Here is a 17,500-nt window from a genome sequence, read left to right on the forward strand (position 1 = left end):
CGGACACCACCGAGACTTCGCCCGGAGGAGCCGGCCCGCCGGGGGCCCTTTCCGACGCGACCCGAAAAGCCTCATCGATCGGACGGGGACAGAAAGAAAAGCAGCCGCGGGGCAACGGGGAGCCCCCGCGGCCGCGGGTTCCTGGGACAACGGCAACGGAGCAGGGCTCCAACATGCGTGCGAGCGGGACACGTCCCCGAGAGGCCCTCCCTTGGCGCCGCCGAGCCTCCCCGACGCTCCCTAGGCCCCCGACGCCGGCGGGCCGCTTGCAACCTTCGGGATCGATCACGCAGCAGAGGAAGAGAGCGGGGGGTGCCGCCACCCGCCCGCGGGCCGCAAGACAACGGAAAACGGAGCAGCTGCCACCGACCACGCCGCGGGCCACCGGCTTTCGCCCGCCTCGCAGCGATCGGCTTCCCACCCGGAAAAAAAGCCGGGGGGAAGGGCAAGCCACCGCACCAAAAAAAAAACTAAAAAAAAAAGCACGCCATGCGTCGCACGACCCGTGCTAGCCACGGGGGTCACGAGCCAGGGGTGGGGGCGAGAACGCGCCTCTCAACTCCTCCCGTAAAACCCCTCCAACCACCGGACATACGGTCTCTTTTCTCACTCGCCAACACAGCCAGCCCTTCTCTCTCGCCTTTCGCTTTCGCTTCGGTGGCGGCCCGTGACCCTTCGTCAGCGCGCGCTTCTCGGTGCCGCGGCTTAGGGCCGCGAGAGAAAAAGAACGGAGGCCGGGCGGGCACCCCCACACTGCCCCGCACACCGGCACGCTTTAATAAAAAAGAACGGAGCCGCTCGCAAAACCCAGCCCCCGCCGGCAACGGCAACCACGGCAGCCGGGGCAGGCCAGACACCACGGGCCGCCCCGGCACGGTGCCTCGATCGCGCCCGGCCGATACCGAGAAAGGGCGAGGCGCCGCCGCCCCGCCCACGACACACTCTCGGGGGCTCACTCGCTCGCTCGCTCTCTGTTGGGTTGCGGGGTCCGTCCTGGGGGGGGGGACACGGCCGGCCACCGCGGCCGACCGCCGCCCCGGAAAAATTCTGCCCGCTACACGCGGGTCCCCGGCTTAGGGCCGAGGAAGGGGGACGACTTCAACAACACACGGCAGGGCCGGACACTCCCGTCACCGAGCCCCCCTTCGCAGGCAAGCAAGCGAAGCCGAGAGGCGAGGCCACACGCCCCACTGCATGTCCCCCGCTGCCCTTTCGATACGGACACAACTCTGGCAACACAGGTCGGGAGCGGGAAACGAGGCGCAGCCAACCTCGGCCAAGCGAGCCACGCCCGGGGGGCTCTCGGGGAGGGGGGCCAGGGAAAGCCCGGGCAGGCTCAACACAACCCCGGGCCGGCCCCACAGAAATCCAGCCCCGGCTGCCGGCCACCAGCGTGCACCGGGACCGACAGCCGAAGAAATGCCGCACCCGGCGAGCGGGCGGGGCCCCGGCTTAAGGCCGGGCAGAAAAGGGGCGAGGCGCCGCCGCCTCGCCCGCCACCATCCCCGGGGGAGCGAGCAGGCGCCCGGCTCCCCGTTGTCACGAAACCGGCAGCAGCCGGGCCGGAGCGGGACACACTCGCGGCTTTCTCGCCCTCTCTCTGGGCCTTTTTCTCGCTTCTCCCCCGCCTGGAACAACGCAGCCTCGCCTGGGCCGGGGGAGCGCGGTGGCTCTCGGATCGCATCGCTCTCTCTGGGGGCTTTCTCGCTTCTCCCCCGGACTGAACACGCAGCCTCGGCCTGGGCCGGGGAGCGGCTCTCGGATCGCATCGGTCTCTCTGGGGGCTTTCTCGCTTCTCCCCCGACTGAGCACGCAGCCTCGCCTGGGCCGGGGAGCGGCTCTCGGATCGCATCGGTCTCTCTCTCTGGGCTAACCTGTCCCAGTCGAACTGGGTAAGACGGGAAGCCGGACGAAGCCACGCGACTCGCCCCGACATCGGCGGTGTTCTTCTGGCCCTGGCGACCGCACGCGCGTCCGCCCTTCTCCGCCACGGACACAGGCACAGCAACAGCCTGTGGGGATACGGCCCGTCACCTCGTTCCCATAATACGGACAGATGGGCCCGAAGCGGCGGAGGCCGGAAAGAGAACCGATGTACGTGACCGAGGGGGCGCAGTGGCGCACGCCGCCTTCTACGATGACATAGCCGGAGGCAGCGAGAAACAGCGACCCCTTGGAGTACTTCCAGGCCGGCGGCGGACAACAGGTCTACCAGCCATGAAACGGGCAACAGGTCTACCGACGGCTTGCTGCGGACAACAGGTCTACCCAGCCATGAAACGGGCAACAGGTCTACCAAGCTGCGGACACCAGGTCTACCCAGGGCATGCTGCGGACACCAGGTCTACCCACGGCTTGCTGCGGACAACAGGTCTACCCAGCTGCGGACAACAGGTCTACCCAGGGCATGAAACGGGCAACAGGTCTACCAAGCTGCGGACACCAGGTCTACCCAGGGCATGCTGCGGACACCAGGTCTACCCACGGCTTGCTGCGGACACCAGGTCTACCCAGCCATGAAACGGGCAACAGGTCTACCAAGCTGCGGACACCAGGTCTACCCAGGGCATGCTGCGGACAACAGGTCTACCCAGCCATGAAACGGGCAACAGGTCTACTCACGGCTTGCTGCGGACAACAGGTCTACCCAGCCATGAAACGGGCAACAGGTCTACCAAGCTGCGGACAACAGGTCTACCCAGGGCATGCTGCGGACACCAGGTCTACCCACTCAATGCTGCGGACAACAGGTCTACCCAGGCATGAATCGGGCAACAGGTCTACCAAGCTCCGGACACCATGTCTACCCACGGCTTGCTGCGGACAACAGGTCTACCCAGCCATGAAACGGGCAACAGGTCTACCAAGCTGCGGACACCAGGTCTACCCAGGGCATGCTGCGGACACCAGGTCTACCCAGCCATGAAACGGGCAACAGGTCTACTCACGGCTTGCTGCGGACAACAGGTCTACCCAGCCATGAAACGGGCAACAGGTCTACCAAGCTGCGGACACCAGGTCTACCCAGGGCATGCTGCGGACACCAGGTCTACCCACTCAATGCTGCGGACAACAGGTCTACCCAGGCATGAATCGGGCAACAGGTCTACCAAGCTCCGGACACCAGGTCTACCCACGGCTTGCTGCGGACAACAGGTCTACCCAGCCATGAAACGGGCAACAGGTCTACCAAGCTGCGGACACCAGGTCTACCCAGGGCATGCTGCGGACACCAGGTCTACCCAGGGCATGAAACGGGCAACAGGTCTACTCACGGCTTGCTGCGGACACCAGGTCTACCCAGCCATGAAACGGGCAACAGGTCTACCAAGCTGCGGACACCAGGTCTACCCAGGGCATGCTGCGGACACCAGGTCTACCCAGCCATGAAACGGGCAACAGGTCTACTCACGGCTTGCTGCGGACACCAGGTCTACCCAGCCATGAAACGGGCAACAGGTCTACCAAGCTGCGGACACCAGGTCTACCCAGGGCATGCTGCGGACACCAGGTCTACCCACGGCTTGCTGCGGACAACAGGTCTACCCAGGCATGAAACGGGCAACAGGTCTACCAAGCTGCGGACACCAGGTCTACCCAGGGCATGCTGCGGACACCAGGTCTACCCACGGCTTGCTGCGGACAACAGGTCTACCAACTCAATGCTGCGGACAACAGGTCTACCCAGCCATGAAACGGGCAACAGGTCTACCAAGCTGCGGACACCAGGTCTACCCACGGCTTGCTGCGGACACCAGGTCTACCCAGCCATGAAACGGGCAACAGGTCTACCAAGCTGCGGACACCAGGTCTACCCAGGGCATGCTGCGGACACCAGGTCTACCCAGCCATGAAACGGGCAACAGGTCTACCAAGCTGCGGACACCAGGTCTACCCAGCCATGAAACGGGCAACAGGTCTACTCACTCAATGCTGCGGACACCAGGTCTACCCAGCCATGAAACGGGCAACAGGTCTACCAACTCAATGCTGCGGACAACAGGTCTACCCAGCCATGAAACGGGCAACAGGTCTACCAAGCTGCGGACACCAGGTCTACCCACGGCTTGCTGCGGACAACAGGTCTACCCAGGCATGAATCGGGCAACAGGTCTACCAAGCTGCGGACACCAGGTCTACCCACGGCTTGCTGCGGACACCAGGTCTACCCAGCCATGAAACGGGCAACAGGTCTACCAAGCTGCGGACACCAGGTCTACCCAGGGCATGCTGCGGACACCAGGCCTACCCAGCCATGAAACGGGCAACAGGTCTACCAAGCTGCGGACAACAGGTCTACCCAGGGCATGCTGCGGACAACAGGTCTACCCAGCCATGAAACGGGCAACAGGTCTACTCACGGCTTGCTGCGGACACCAGGTCTACCCAGCCATGAAACGGGCAACAGGTCTACCAAGCTGCGGACACCAGGTCTACCCAGGGCATGCTGCGGACACCAGGTCTACCCACGGCTTGCTGCGGACACCAGGTCTACCCAGCCATGAAACGGGCAACAGGTCTACCAGGCTGCGGACACCAGGTCTACCCAGGGCATGCTGCGGACACCAGGTCTACCCACGGCTTGCTGCGGACAACAGGTCTACCCAGCCATGAAACGGGCAACAGGTCTACCAAGCTGCGGACACCAGGTCTACCCAGGGCATGCTGCGGACACCAGGTCTACCCAGCCATGAAACGGGCAACAGGTCTACTCACGGCTTGCTGCGGACAACAGGTCTACCCAGCCATGAAACGGGCAACAGGTCTACCAAGCTGCGGACAACAGGTCTACCCAGGGCATGCTGCGGACACCAGGTCTACCCACGGCTTGCTGCGGACAACAGGTCTACCCAGGCATGAATCGGGCAACAGGTCTACCAAGCTCCGGACACCAGGTCTACCCACGGCTTGCTGCGGACAACAGGTCTACCCAGCCATGAAACGGGCAACAGGTCTACCCACTCAATGCTGCGGACAACAGGTCTACCCAGCCATGAAACGGGCAACAGGTCTACCAAGCTGCGGACACCAGGTCTACCCACTCAATGCTGCGGACACCAGGTCTACCCAGCCATGAAACGGGCAACAGGTCTACTCACGGCTTGCAGCGGACAACAGGTCTACCCAGCCATGAAACGGGCAACAGGTCTACCAAGCTGCGGACACCAGGTCTACCCAGGGCATGCTGCGGACACCAGGTCTACCCAGCCATGAAACGGGCAACAGGTCTACTCACGGCTTGCTGCGGACACCAGGTCTACCCAGCCATGAAACAGGCAACAGGTCTACCAAGCTGCGGACACCAGGTCTACCCAGCCATGAAACGGGCAACAGGTCTACCAAGCTGCGGACACCAGGTCTACCCAGGGCATGCTGCGGACACCAGGTCTACCAACTCAATGCTGCGGACAACAGGTCTACCCAGCCATGAAACGGGCAACAGGTCTACCAAGCTGCGGACACCAGGTCTACCCAGGGCATGCTGCGGACACCAGGTCTACCAACTCAATGCTGCGGACACCAGGTCTACCCAGCCATGAAACGGGCAACAGGTCTACCAACTCAATGCTGCGGGCAACAGGTCTACCCAGGCATGAATCGGGCAACAGGTCTACCAAGCTGCGGACACCAGGTCTACCCACGGCTTGCTGCGGACAACAGGTCTACCCAGGCATGAATCGGGCAACAGGTCTACCAAGCTGCGGACACCAGGTCTACCCACGGCTTGCTGCGGACACCAGGTCTACCCAGCCATGAAACGGGCAACAGGTCTACCAAGCTGCGGACACCAGGTCTACCCAGGGCATGCTGCGGACACCAGGTCTACCCAGCCATGAAACGGGCAACAGGTCTACTCACGGCTTGCTGCGGACACCAGGTCTACCCAGCCATGAAACGGGCAACAGGTCTACCAAGCTGCGGACACCAGGTCTACCCAGGGCATGCTGCGGACACCAGGTCTACCCAGCCATGAAACGGGCAACAGGTCTACTCACGGCTTGCTGCGGACACCAGGTCTACCCAGCCATGAAACGGGCAACAGGTCTACCAAGCTGCGGACACCAGGTCTACCCAGGGCATGCTGCGGACACCAGGTCTACCCACGGCTTGCTGCGGACAACAGGTCTACCCAGCCATGAAACGGGCAAGAGGTCTACCAAGCTGCGGACACCAGGTCTACCCAGGGCATGCTGCGGACACCAGGTCTACCCAGCCATGAAACGGGCAACAGGTCTACTCACGGCTTGCTGCGGACAACAGGTCTACCCAGCCATGAAACGGGCAACAGGTCTACCAAGCTGCGGACAACAGGTCTACCCAGGGCATGCTGCGGACACCAGGTCTACCCAGCCATGAAACGGGCAACAGGTCTACTCACGGCTTGCTGCGGACACCAGGTCTACCCAGCCATGAATCGGGCAACAGGTCTACCAAGCTGCGGACAACAGGTCTACCCAGGGCATGCTGCGGACACCAGGTCTACCAACTCAATGCTGCGGACACCAGGTCTACCCAGCCATGAAACGGGCAACAGGTCTACCAAGCTGCGGACACCAGGTCTACCCAGGGTATGTAGCGGACACCAGGTCTACCAACTCAATGCTGCGGACACCAGGTCTACCCAGCCATGAAACGGGCAACAGGTCTACCAAGCTGCGGACACCAGGTCTACCCAGCCATGAAACGGGCAACAGGTCTACCCACTCAATGCTGCGGACAACAGGTCTACCCAGCCATGAAACGGGCAACAGGTCTACCAAGCTGCGGACACCAGGTCTACCCAGGGCATGCTGCGGACAACAGGTCTACCCAGCCATGAAACGGGCAACAGGTCTACTCACGGCTTGCTGCGGACAACAGGTCTACCCAGCCATGAAACGGGCAACAGGTCTACCAAGCTGCGGACACCAGGTCTACCCAGGGCATGCTGCGGACACCAGGTCTACCCAGCCATGAAACGGGCAACAGGTCTACTCACGGCTTGCTGCGGACACCAGGTCTACCCAGCCATGAAACGGGCAACAGGTCTACCAAGCTGCGGACACCAGGTCTACCCACGGCTTGCTGCGGACACCAGGTCTACCCAGCCATGAAACGGGCAACAGGTCTACCAAGCTGCGGACACCAGGTCTACCCAGGGCATGCTGCGGACACCAGGTCTACCCAGCCATGAAACGGGCAACAGGTCTACTCACGGCTTGCTGCGGACACCAGGTCTACCCAGCCATGAAACGGGCAACAGGTCTACCAAGCTGCGGACACCAGGTCTACCCAGGGCATGCTGCGGACACCAGGTCTACCCACTCAATGCTGCGGACAACAGGTCTACCCAGCCATGAAACGGGCAACAGGTCTACCAAGCTGCGGACACCAGGTCTACCCAGGGCATGCTGCGGACACCAGGTCTACCAACTCAATGCTGCGGACAACAGGTCTACCCAGCCATGAAACGGGCAACAGGTCTACCAAGCTGCGGACACCAGGTCTACCCACGGCTTGCTGCGGACACCAGGTCTACCCAGCCATGAAACGGGCAACAGGTCTACCAAGCTGCGGACACCAGGTCTACCCAGGGCATGCTGCGGACAACAGGTCTACCCAGCCATGAAACGGGCAACAGGTCTACTCACGGCTTGCTGCGGACAACAGGTCTACCCAGCCATGAAACGGGCAACAGGTCTACCAAGCTGCGGACAACAGGTCTACCCAGGGCATGCTGCGGACACCAGGTCTACCCACTCAATGCTGCGGACAACAGGTCTACCCAGGCATGAATCGGGCAACAGGTCTACCAAGCTCCGGACACCATGTCTACCCACGGCTTGCTGCGGACAACAGGTCTACCCAGCCATGAAACGGGCAACAGGTCTACCAAGCTGCGGACACCAGGTCTACCCAGGGCATGCTGCGGACACCAGGTCTACCCAGCCATGAAACGGGCAACAGGTCTACTCACGGCTTGCTGCGGACAACAGGTCTACCCAGCCATGAAACGGGCAACAGGTCTACCAAGCTGCGGACACCAGGTCTACCCAGGGCATGCTGCGGACACCAGGTCTACCCACTCAATGCTGCGGACAACAGGTCTACCCAGGCATGAATCGGGCAACAGGTCTACCAAGCTCCGGACACCAGGTCTACCCACGGCTTGCTGCGGACAACAGGTCTACCCAGCCATGAAACGGGCAACAGGTCTACCAAGCTGCGGACACCAGGTCTACCCAGGGCATGCTGCGGACACCAGGTCTACCCAGGGCATGAAACGGGCAACAGGTCTACTCACGGCTTGCTGCGGACACCAGGTCTACCCAGCCATGAAACGGGCAACAGGTCTACCAAGCTGCGGACACCAGGTCTACCCAGGGCATGCTGCGGACACCAGGTCTACCCAGCCATGAAACGGGCAACAGGTCTACTCACGGCTTGCTGCGGACACCAGGTCTACCCAGCCATGAAACGGGCAACAGGTCTACCAAGCTGCGGACACCAGGTCTACCCAGGGCATGCTGCGGACACCAGGTCTACCCACGGCTTGCTGCGGACAACAGGTCTACCCAGGCATGAAACGGGCAACAGGTCTACCAAGCTGCGGACACCAGGTCTACCCAGGGCATGCTGCGGACACCAGGTCTACCCACGGCTTGCTGCGGACAACAGGTCTACCAACTCAATGCTGCGGACAACAGGTCTACCCAGCCATGAAACGGGCAACAGGTCTACCAAGCTGCGGACACCAGGTCTACCCACGGCTTGCTGCGGACACCAGGTCTACCCAGCCATGAAACGGGCAACAGGTCTACCAAGCTGCGGACACCAGGTCTACCCAGGGCATGCTGCGGACACCAGGTCTACCCAGCCATGAAACGGGCAACAGGTCTACCAAGCTGCGGACACCAGGTCTACCCAGCCATGAAACGGGCAACAGGTCTACTCACTCAATGCTGCGGACACCAGGTCTACCCAGCCATGAAACGGGCAACAGGTCTACCAACTCAATGCTGCGGACAACAGGTCTACCCAGCCATGAAACGGGCAACAGGTCTACCAAGCTGCGGACACCAGGTCTACCCACGGCTTGCTGCGGACAACAGGTCTACCCAGGCATGAATCGGGCAACAGGTCTACCAAGCTGCGGACACCAGGTCTACCCACGGCTTGCTGCGGACACCAGGTCTACCCAGCCATGAAACGGGCAACAGGTCTACCAAGCTGCGGACACCAGGTCTACCCAGGGCATGCTGCGGACACCAGGCCTACCCAGCCATGAAACGGGCAACAGGTCTACCAAGCTGCGGACAACAGGTCTACCCAGGGCATGCTGCGGACAACAGGTCTACCCAGCCATGAAACGGGCAACAGGTCTACTCACGGCTTGCTGCGGACACCAGGTCTACCCAGCCATGAAACGGGCAACAGGTCTACCAAGCTGCGGACACCAGGTCTACCCAGGGCATGCTGCGGACACCAGGTCTACCCACGGCTTGCTGCGGACACCAGGTCTACCCAGCCATGAAACGGGCAACAGGTCTACCAGGCTGCGGACACCAGGTCTACCCAGGGCATGCTGCGGACACCAGGTCTACCCACGGCTTGCTGCGGACAACAGGTCTACCCAGCCATGAAACGGGCAACAGGTCTACCAAGCTGCGGACACCAGGTCTACCCAGGGCATGCTGCGGACACCAGGTCTACCCAGCCATGAAACGGGCAACAGGTCTACTCACGGCTTGCTGCGGACAACAGGTCTACCCAGCCATGAAACGGGCAACAGGTCTACCAAGCTGCGGACAACAGGTCTACCCAGGGCATGCTGCGGACACCAGGTCTACCCACGGCTTGCTGCGGACAACAGGTCTACCCAGGCATGAATCGGGCAACAGGTCTACCAAGCTCCGGACACCAGGTCTACCCACGGCTTGCTGCGGACAACAGGTCTACCCAGCCATGAAACGGGCAACAGGTCTACCCACTCAATGCTGCGGACAACAGGTCTACCCAGCCATGAAACGGGCAACAGGTCTACCAAGCTGCGGACACCAGGTCTACCCACTCAATGCTGCGGACACCAGGTCTACCCAGCCATGAAACGGGCAACAGGTCTACTCACGGCTTGCAGCGGACAACAGGTCTACCCAGCCATGAAACGGGCAACAGGTCTACCAAGCTGCGGACACCAGGTCTACCCAGGGCATGCTGCGGACACCAGGTCTACCCAGCCATGAAACGGGCAACAGGTCTACTCACGGCTTGCTGCGGACACCAGGTCTACCCAGCCATGAAACAGGCAACAGGTCTACCAAGCTGCGGACACCAGGTCTACCCAGCCATGAAACGGGCAACAGGTCTACCAAGCTGCGGACACCAGGTCTACCCAGGGCATGCTGCGGACACCAGGTCTACCAACTCAATGCTGCGGACAACAGGTCTACCCAGCCATGAAACGGGCAACAGGTCTACCAAGCTGCGGACACCAGGTCTACCCAGGGCATGCTGCGGACACCAGGTCTACCAACTCAATGCTGCGGACACCAGGTCTACCCAGCCATGAAACGGGCAACAGGTCTACCAACTCAATGCTGCGGGCAACAGGTCTACCCAGGCATGAATCGGGCAACAGGTCTACCAAGCTGCGGACACCAGGTCTACCCACGGCTTGCTGCGGACAACAGGTCTACCCAGGCATGAATCGGGCAACAGGTCTACCAAGCTGCGGACACCAGGTCTACCCACGGCTTGCTGCGGACACCAGGTCTACCCAGCCATGAAACGGGCAACAGGTCTACCAAGCTGCGGACACCAGGTCTACCCAGGGCATGCTGCGGACACCAGGTCTACCCAGCCATGAAACGGGCAACAGGTCTACTCACGGCTTGCTGCGGACACCAGGTCTACCCAGCCATGAAACGGGCAACAGGTCTACCAAGCTGCGGACACCAGGTCTACCCAGGGCATGCTGCGGACACCAGGTCTACCCAGCCATGAAACGGGCAACAGGTCTACTCACGGCTTGCTGCGGACACCAGGTCTACCCAGCCATGAAACGGGCAACAGGTCTACCAAGCTGCGGACACCAGGTCTACCCAGGGCATGCTGCGGACACCAGGTCTACCCACGGCTTGCTGCGGACAACAGGTCTACCCAGCCATGAAACGGGCAAGAGGTCTACCAAGCTGCGGACACCAGGTCTACCCAGGGCATGCTGCGGACACCAGGTCTACCCAGCCATGAAACGGGCAACAGGTCTACTCACGGCTTGCTGCGGACAACAGGTCTACCCAGCCATGAAACGGGCAACAGGTCTACCAAGCTGCGGACAACAGGTCTACCCAGGGCATGCTGCGGACACCAGGTCTACCCAGCCATGAAACGGGCAACAGGTCTACTCACGGCTTGCTGCGGACACCAGGTCTACCCAGCCATGAATCGGGCAACAGGTCTACCAAGCTGCGGACAACAGGTCTACCCAGGGCATGCTGCGGACACCAGGTCTACCAACTCAATGCTGCGGACACCAGGTCTACCCAGCCATGAAACGGGCAACAGGTCTACCAAGCTGCGGACACCAGGTCTACCCAGGGTATGTAGCGGACACCAGGTCTACCAACTCAATGCTGCGGACACCAGGTCTACCCAGCCATGAAACGGGCAACAGGTCTACCAAGCTGCGGACACCAGGTCTACCCAGCCATGAAACGGGCAACAGGTCTACCCACTCAATGCTGCGGACAACAGGTCTACCCAGCCATGAAACGGGCAACAGGTCTACCAAGCTGCGGACACCAGGTCTACCCAGGGCATGCTGCGGACAACAGGTCTACCCAGCCATGAAACGGGCAACAGGTCTACTCACGGCTTGCTGCGGACAACAGGTCTACCCAGCCATGAAACGGGCAACAGGTCTACCAAGCTGCGGACACCAGGTCTACCCAGGGCATGCTGCGGACACCAGGTCTACCCAGCCATGAAACGGGCAACAGGTCTACTCACGGCTTGCTGCGGACACCAGGTCTACCCAGCCATGAAACGGGCAACAGGTCTACCAAGCTGCGGACACCAGGTCTACCCACGGCTTGCTGCGGACACCAGGTCTACCCAGCCATGAAACGGGCAACAGGTCTACCAAGCTGCGGACACCAGGTCTACCCAGGGCATGCTGCGGACACCAGGTCTACCCAGCCATGAAACGGGCAACAGGTCTACTCACGGCTTGCTGCGGACACCAGGTCTACCCAGCCATGAAACGGGCAACAGGTCTACCAAGCTGCGGACACCAGGTCTACCCAGGGCATGCTGCGGACACCAGGTCTACCCACTCAATGCTGCGGACAACAGGTCTACCCAGCCATGAAACGGGCAACAGGTCTACCAAGCTGCGGACACCAGGTCTACCCAGGGCATGCTGCGGACACCAGGTCTACCAACTCAATGCTGCGGACAACAGGTCTACCCAGCCATGAAACGGGCAACAGGTCTACCAAGCTGCGGACACCAGGTCTACCCACGGCTTGCTGCGGACACCAGGTCTACCCAGCCATGAAACGGGCAACAGGTCTACCAAGCTGCGGACACCAGGTCTACCCAGGTCATGCTGCGGACACCAGGTCTACCCACGGCTTGCTGCGGACAACAGGTCTACCCACTCCAAGCTGCGGACACCAGGTCTAACTACTCCATTACGCGGACAACAGGTCTACCCACTCCATGCGGCGGACAACATGTCTACCCGCTCCATGCTGCGGACACCAGGTCTGCCCACGCCGTGATGCGGACCACAGGTCTACCTTCGCCATGCTGCACGCAGCCCGGGTCGCACCGGAGCTAGGTAGACCCGGTCGCCGCGGCCGTCGCAGCGCCCTCGCCCTCGACGGCGGACCCACGCCGCCGGTCCCGGAGGCGGGTAGACCTGGTCGCCGCGGCCACGGCGGCCGCCCATCCCGGAGCCCAGTAGACCTGGCCGCCGCGGGACCGGCCAAGTTTCCCGGAGTCGTGTAGACCTGGTCGTCGCGGCCACGGCCGCCGCCGCTGCGCCTTCGCCGGCGACGGCGGTCCCACGCCACCGGCCCCGGAGCCGCGTCGACCTGGCCGCCGCGGGACGGGCCACGTTTCGCGGATCCGGGTAGACGAGGCATCCTTGTACCATCTCGGAGCCGGGGAAACCCCACAGCCTCTTAACGCTCCGGAGCCCAAGTGCTCCAGCAGCCTTGCCCCGCCCGGCAGAATCGATTTCAAGACCAAGACATATTTTCGACAACATTTTATTTCATCATTTCATTTCATTTCTTTTCATTTCATTTTATTATTTTATTTTATTTCGTTTTGTTTTGTTTTGTTTTGTTTTGTTTTGATTTGATTTGATTTGTTTCATTTCCTCTTTGCCTTTTTTGAATGATTGCCTCTTCTATTTACTCGGAAAGAAAATCTTTTCCGGAAAACAAAACTCTTGCCAAATCTTATTTGTGATCCCTTTGGGCCCACAGCCGAGCTGACGGAGGGCCTGTGCCCGGTTCTCGCCCTGCTGACACACTGACCCCCCCAAACGGCGTCCTCCCTACCCCACGCCTCCTCCCCCGTCCCCCAGAGACCCTACCTACAGAGCCCCCCCCCACCACAAAACAGAACCTCACGGGCCGCAGCACAGCCAGGGGAAGCACGTACGTGCAGCGAAACTCGGCCCAAAGCCGCCGCGCCCTGGCACAACTCGCCCTGCCCCTTCCCGCCCCACGGAGGCGGCTGCATCGAGGCGACCGGCGCCGCCGTCGGCAAGCGGGTGGCCGCTTTCGGGCCGGTTCTTCCGCGGAAGGTCTGCAGAGCTCTTGGGGCCTCGGCGCGGGTTTGGGGGGCCGTGAGGGCTCGCTGTCGAGGCGCCCGGGGCCGGCACGAAGCCGCCTGCCCTCTCCCTGTCCCTGCCCCGTCTTCCGCAGCCACCCATTAACGCTGGGGGCGAGCCCGCCCTCCGCCATCAACCTCCCATGCAGCGCTTTCAGACTTTCCCCGCCCCTGCCCATTGTCGGCTGGGGGCGCCCTGCCCCCCGCCGTCAGCCTCCCTGGCAGCGCTTTCAGACTCTCTCGGGCCCCTGCCCATTGTCGGCTGGGGGCGCCCCGCCCCCCGCCCTCAGCCTCCCTGGCAGCGCTTTCAGACTGCCTCGGGCCCTGCCCATTGTCGGTTGGGGGCGCCCCGCCCCCCGCCCTCAGCCTCCCTGGCAGCGCTTTCAGACTGCCTCGGGCCCTGCCCATTGTCGGTTGGGGGCGACCCCGCCCTCCGCCATCAGCCTCCCTGGCAGCGCTTTCAGACTGCCTCGGGCCCTGCCCATTGTCGGTTGGGGGCGACCCCGCCCTCCGCCATCAGCCTCCCTGGCAGCACTTTCAGCCTCTTCCTGCCCCCGCCCACGGTCCCACCGGGCAGTTTACACGGCGGCGGCGGGAGGCTGATGCCGAGGTCGGCAGGCGGAGAGCCTGGTGCACAAGCAGGGATGGCGGCGGGATGATTGGCGCCGTCTGTCCCTGGTCAAAGAAGCTCTCTGTTCAGCTTTCTCGGAGCCTTTTGCTTTGGTGGCGTTCCTTCCTCCTCCGCCCCGGCGCCGCTCAAGCCTGCGGCAGGGCGGCAGCGCGGCGGGTGGGCGGCCGGGGGGAGGGGGGAGGGGGGGGGGAGGGAGGGAGCGCGCGAGCGAGCGAGCGAGCGAGCGCGCTGCAGAAATGAAGCCCGGAGCAGGGCCGCGGTCCATTCGAGCACGGGGAGGGGGCGCGACAACGCTGCCTGCTCCTGTCGGGGAGCGCTTGGGGAAGTGGGGTGCCGGCACCATGACGGCGGAGCGGACAGGGGCCGCGGCTGGGGAAGAGGCCGGCGGAGCTCGCCAGTGGATGCTGGCGCACGGAGCCGGCAGGGACACCTGGGCACGGCTGGGACCGAAAGTCGCCCGCCTTCACGCCCCGCCTTTCGCCGGGGGGAAGAAGACGCGAGAGCAGGGCTGCCTGCTGGGCTGCCAGTGCCCGCGGTCATGCCGGACGTGCAGGCCGACCGCCGAAGGCGTGCTCGCCGCTGCAGAGACGACAAGGGGGCCGCGCGTCCGATGGAAGAGACGGGGCGCCATCGCGCGGCGGCCGGGCTGCAAGGCCGGCCGACGGTAACAGGACTACCACGCCGCGGGTGGCCAGAGACAAAGACCGGCCGAGGGCAACAGGTCTACCCAGCATTATGCCGGCCGGTACCAGGGCCGGCCGAGGGCAACAGGTCTACCCAGCATTAGGCCAGCCGGAAAGACGGCCGGCAGAGGGCAACAGGTCTACCCAGCATTCGGCCGTCAGGTACAAAGGCCGGCCGAGGGCAACAGGTCTACCCAGCATTCGGCCGTCAGGTACAAAGGCCGGCCGAGGGCAACAGGTCTACCCAGCATTAGGCCGCCACGTCCAAAGGCCGGCCGAGGGCAACAGGTCTACCCAGCATTAGGCCGCCACGTCCAAAGGCCGGCCGAGGGCAACAGGTCTACCCAGCATTCGGCCACCACGTACAAAGGCCGGCCGAGGGCAACAGGTCTACCCAGCATTCGGCTGGCCGGTAACACGGCGGGCCGAGGGCAACAGGTCTACCCAGCATTAGGCCGGCCGGTAACACTGCCGGCCGAGGGCAACAGGTCTACCCAGCATTCGGCCGCCACGTCCAAAGGCCGGCCGAGGGCAACAGGTCTACCCAGCATTAGGCCGCCACGTCCAAAGGCCGGCTGAGGGCAACAGGTCTACCCAGCATTCGGCCACCACGTCCAAAGGCCGGCCGAGGGCAACAGGTCTACCCAGCATTAGGCCGGCCGGTAACACGGCCGGCCGAGGGCAACAGGTCTACCCAGCATTAGGCCGCCACGTCCAAAGGCCGGCCGAGGGCAACAGGTCTACCCAGCATTAGGCCGCCACGTCCAAAGGCCGGCCGAGGGCAACAGGTCTACCCAGCATTCGGCCGCCACGTCCAAAGGCCGGCCGAGGGCAACAGGTCTACCCAGCATTAGGCCGCCACGTCCAAAGGCCGGCCGAGGGCAACAGGTCTACCCAGCATTCGGCCGCCACGTCCAAAGGCCGGCCGAGGGCAACAGGTCTACCCAGCATTAGGCCGCCACGTCCAAAGGCCGGCCGAGGGCAACAGGTCTACCCAGCATTAGGCCGGCCGGCAGAGGGCAACAGGTCTACCCAGCATTCGGCCGTCAGGTACAAAGGCCGGCCGAGGGCAACAGGTCTACCCAGCATTCGGCCGCCACGTCCAAAGGCCGGCCGAGGGCAACAGGTCTACCCAGCATTAGGCCGGCCGGTAACACGGCCGGCAGAGGGCAACAGGTCTACTCAGCATTAGGCCGGCCGGTAAAACGGCAGGCCGAGGGCAACAGGTCTACCCAGCATTCGGCCGTCAGGTACAAAGGCCGGCCGAGGGCAACAGGTCTAACCAGCATTAGGCCGCCACGTCCAAAGGCCGGCCGAGGGCAACAGGTCTACCCAGCATTCGGCCGCCACGTACAAAGGCCGGCCGAGGGCAACAGGTCTACCCAGCATTCGGCCGCCACGTCCAAAGGCCGGCCGAGGGCAACAGGTCTACCCAGCATTAGGCCGCCACGTCCAAAGGCCGGCCGAGGGCAACAGGTCTACCCAGCATTCGGCCACCACGTCCAAAGGCCGGCCGAGGGCAACAGGTCTACCCAGCATTAGGCCGGCCGGTAACACGGCCGGCCGAGGGCAACAGGTCTACCCAGCATTAGGCCGCCACGTCCAAAGGCCGGCCGAGGGCAACAGGTCTACCCAGCATTAGGCCGCCACGTCCAAAGGCCGGCCGAGGGCAACAGGTCTACCCAGCATTCGGCCGCCACGTCCAAAGGCCGGCCGAGGGCAACAGGTCTACCCAGCATTAGGCCGCCACGTCCAAAGGCCGGCCGAGGGCAACAGGTCTACCCAGCATTCGGCCGCCACGTCCAAAGGCCGGCCGAGGGCAACAGGTCTACCCAGCATTAGGCCGCCACGTCCAAAGGCCGGCCGAGGGCAACAGGTCTACCCAGCATTAGGCCGGCCGGCAGAGGGCAACAGGTCTACCCAGCATTCGGCCGTCAGGTACAAAGGCCGGCCGAGGGCAACAGGTCTACCCAGCATTCGGCCGCCACGTCCAAAGGCCGGCCGAGGGCAACAGGTCTACCCAGCATTAGGCCGGCCGGTAACACGGCCGGCAGAGGGCAACAGGTCTACTCAGCATTAGGCCGGCCGGTAAAACGGCAGGCCGAGGGCAACAGGTCTACCCAGCATTCGGCCGTCAGGTACAAAGGCCGGCCGAGGGCAACAGGTCTAACCAGCATTAGGCCGCCACGTCCAAAGGCCGGCCGAGGGCAACAGGTCTACCCAGCATTCGGCCGCCACGTACAAAGGCCGGCCGAGGGCAACAGGTCTACCCAGCATTCGGCCGCCACGTCCAAAGGCCGGCCGAGGGCAACAGGTCTACCCAGCATTAGGCCGGCCGGCAGAGGGCAACAGGTCTACC

Source organism: Sturnus vulgaris, unplaced genomic scaffold, assembly GCF_052056855.1.
Source record: "Sturnus vulgaris isolate bStuVul1 unplaced genomic scaffold, bStuVul1.hap1 Scaffold_164, whole genome shotgun sequence".
NCBI lineage: Eukaryota > Metazoa > Chordata > Aves > Passeriformes > Sturnidae > Sturnus > Sturnus vulgaris.